This window comes from Agrilus planipennis, unplaced genomic scaffold, assembly GCF_000699045.2.
Source record: "Agrilus planipennis isolate EAB-ADULT unplaced genomic scaffold, Apla_2.0 scaffold142, whole genome shotgun sequence".
Lineage (NCBI taxonomy): Eukaryota > Metazoa > Arthropoda > Insecta > Coleoptera > Buprestidae > Agrilus > Agrilus planipennis.
Genome location: NW_020440123.1, coordinates 765,692 through 768,874, shown reverse-complemented (window position 1 = coordinate 768,874; position 3,183 = coordinate 765,692). Strand labels below are relative to the sequence as shown.

The 3,183-nt window shown below is 32.3% G+C and overlaps 1 protein-coding gene across 1 annotated transcript in view; it reads left to right on the top strand.

Annotated features, from left to right (window-relative positions):
- The window catches only part of LOC108736815 (calsenilin), a 48,064-nt gene extending 47,171 nt beyond the window's left edge, over positions 1-893 (top strand). Inside the window, exon 4 of the mRNA XM_025979593.1 lies at positions 783-893. The gene's annotated coding sequence lies outside the window, so the exon portion shown is untranslated. The remainder of the gene's footprint in view (positions 1-782) is intronic.
- The last annotated feature ends 2,290 nt before the right edge of the window (positions 894-3,183 follow it).

The following is a 3,183-nucleotide window of genomic DNA, read 5'->3' as shown; positions in this document are numbered from 1 at the left end:
TCAAAAACTACTGAAGATATGCTAATTTAATTGACACCAATTGTTGCGTGGCATTTGTGCTTGACAAATGGTCTAATAAAAAAGGAAAGCTATGTTCATTTTAACATCCTTGCATGCAAAATTAAAATTCTCTTTCGATTTTATTAAGGTGAGCATATACAGTACAATTAATATTGTGTATTATTAATTTATTGTCAATTTTCGCAACATAAAATTTCCTGGCACATTATGCATGCGGTGGCGAACATATATTACTTTTTTTGTTAATAGAATGTCGAACCACCCGTTATTTTGTTAGAATTGTATGTATTACAAAATTTCAGTTTATTTAAATTTTTTCCGAAAAAATCAAATTAGCGCTTATAGCGCCACTACATTTGTCGACTCGTATCATGAGAGTTCATAGAGAACAAATATTCAAAGAGAACATCTATTAAAGATTCTAGGGAAGTGAGGAAGAATATAGTAAGAACAGACGTAAAATACATAATGTTGACTTGGTGATTTGCTTTTCCATCTAGGCTCTATAGGTTTTTCCTTCATGGTTATCTATATATCCGCAGCATAAATTGACAATTATTTATGAATCTATGGATTTTATAGATCTTGCTGTGTTACACGGTCTTGTCCATCTTCTTGCCATCTTTTATTAAAAACGACGTTACGTCGCCATTTTTAAAATTTTGAAATTTTATTTGCTTTTCGGTGCGTACTTTCATTGTATTTCGTGTTTTAATTGTTTAATAATGTAGTTTATTCGTTTTTCTTCTCAATTTTTACAGATTGATGATAAATAAGAATGGAAGAGTGTTCATTTTGATGCAACTGAAAAAAAAAGCAAGTTGCCCGTCATGGTTTCGTTTCATTTTGGAGAATCTTCTAATTAATTACGGTGAGCATACATGGCATAATTAGTATATTTGTTTCATATTAACTTTAGTATTGTGTCATGCACGTTATTTACCAAGGAGGCTAATTAATTATATCTGAATACTTATAAAATTTCATTTCACAGGAACATTAAAAAAAACCTGGATGGCATTAATTTACAGTGTCTTGGTTGTGTCAGTGTTGATTCGATTCAGAAAGTAGCTATCCTAAAAAGAAGCACAAAAGTGCCTTTTTTCCATTGAGAAGGGATACATTGTGGCATTGATGAAGGAAGGATTTCTGACGAATGAACTGGTGAGTAAACTGTATCAATTAAAAATATTAATCCAGGTCCCAGAAACATCAATTTCTTAAGCATTTGTAACTTACTTTGGTCAGACAACTTTTTAACAACGTTTTAGAAGCGGCAGTGGAGCTGGCTATTCCATCAGTGCAAAAGTTACCTTCTAACTTTAACACCACAATGCCACATTAAAATATTACTGATTTACATGCTTTAGAAGTTGTAATTAACAACGTTTTCTTACCCATTTGTATAGATTGTCCAAGTGAAAAGGAATTAATTCTGATGGTACTGAAAGAGCTGATGCTTTTGACGTCTTACCCTTGCAACATAGTTTTGAACCTGTGAGGAGGAGGCATCTGGATATTAATTTGGAAACAACTAAAACAACAAATAGTCTGCAGTGGTATTCCTCCTGGATTTGGCTTGTTCATTCGATCTGTGGACCTTTTAAAAGCTACTTTCTGCAGTTAATTAAGGTGAGAATGCATGCCATTTGTAATATTAGTTGCTCTATATTGATCCTAAGGGTTATTCGTCTTACCAATTATCTCTTGTTCACAGTTTCAATTAACCATAACGTGCATCTACGGTATTTCATTTCTTTAAATATCTATAGTCCACATAAATTGACATCGTACATCTCTGATTGCTGGCCTTTATGTCATGCATGATCTGGGGTCATGATGTGAAATGACAGTTGTCCCCATTATAATTCAGCTATTTACTTGCTTTTCGTTGTATACTTTTAGGAGTGTTTAGTTCCTTCCTTATTTGATAGTGTAATTAATATATTTTTTTGCCCATTTCTGCAGATTGCCCAACAAATGAGTTCAGTTTGGCGCTACTCGAGCAACCGTCTACACTCTACATGGGTGTGGTCTTTTCTCGACGTTGTTTGTGATTTGATATTTTCATCTTCATTTCGCAACACTACTATGCAGTTGACTTTCGGGCGATTAGTGGGAAAAACTAAAGATTTATTTGATTTCAAGTGGAACAACAAAATTTCTGCTATGGTGCTCCTGCTGGAGTTGGTTTGCTTTCCACACCTGCAAACTTTGGAACATTACGATCTACAGTTAATTAAGGTGAGAATACATGACTTCATTAATATTAATTGCTCTTTATTAATCTGTTATGAAATTTCTGGTAACAATTATTTATTGTCAACAGTATAAGTTGAGGTTGTGCATTTATATCTCTTTGACAGTTTTTATTTTCCACAGAAGAGATTGACATTTATCATTGATGTATGGAGTTTCGTTTTAACCTTTTTCTATTGTCTGCATCGTAAATTGACGTCGTGATATTTGATATTTATTTATGTCGTGATCTATGGTTGTAATGTAAAATGGCGTGAAAGTAACGCTTGTTATTTTATAATTGAGCTATTTTTATTTGCTTTTTATTTATGTTTCTTAATTATACGTGTAATTAATATGTTTTTTATCCATTTCTGCAGGTTATATAATAAATGGGAGAGAATTAAAGTTCAGTTTGGTTATACTGAAACAGCCAATGTCTACATGGGTGTGGTCATGCATGGATTATATTCTTGATTTGCTGTTTCGTCTTCACCTTGTAACATCATGCAGTTAATATTCAACCCAAGATTGAGAGCAACTGGATATTTATTTGAATTCCACTGAAATAGCAAATTCTCTGCTACAGTATTCCTCGTTGGAGTTGGTTTACTTTTCACACCTGTAAACTTTGGAATGTTACGTTCTACAATTAATTAAGGTGAGAATACTTGATATAATTAATTTCAGTTGCTCATTATTAATATGTTTGCCACCGTATCTGTTTCAGGTCGACGTTGGAGAAGACAAAGATGACCCCGTAGTTGAAATAGTTCTTTATCTTGCATGCTCTATCTAGTAGAATTCATTAAGTTCATTTTATTCAAATTAATTTTTTATTTTGCATGTATTTTTGTTTTTTTAGTAGTTAATTTTATTTAGTTTTTATTTTGCATGCTTATTTTTGTTCATTTTATTTGAAGT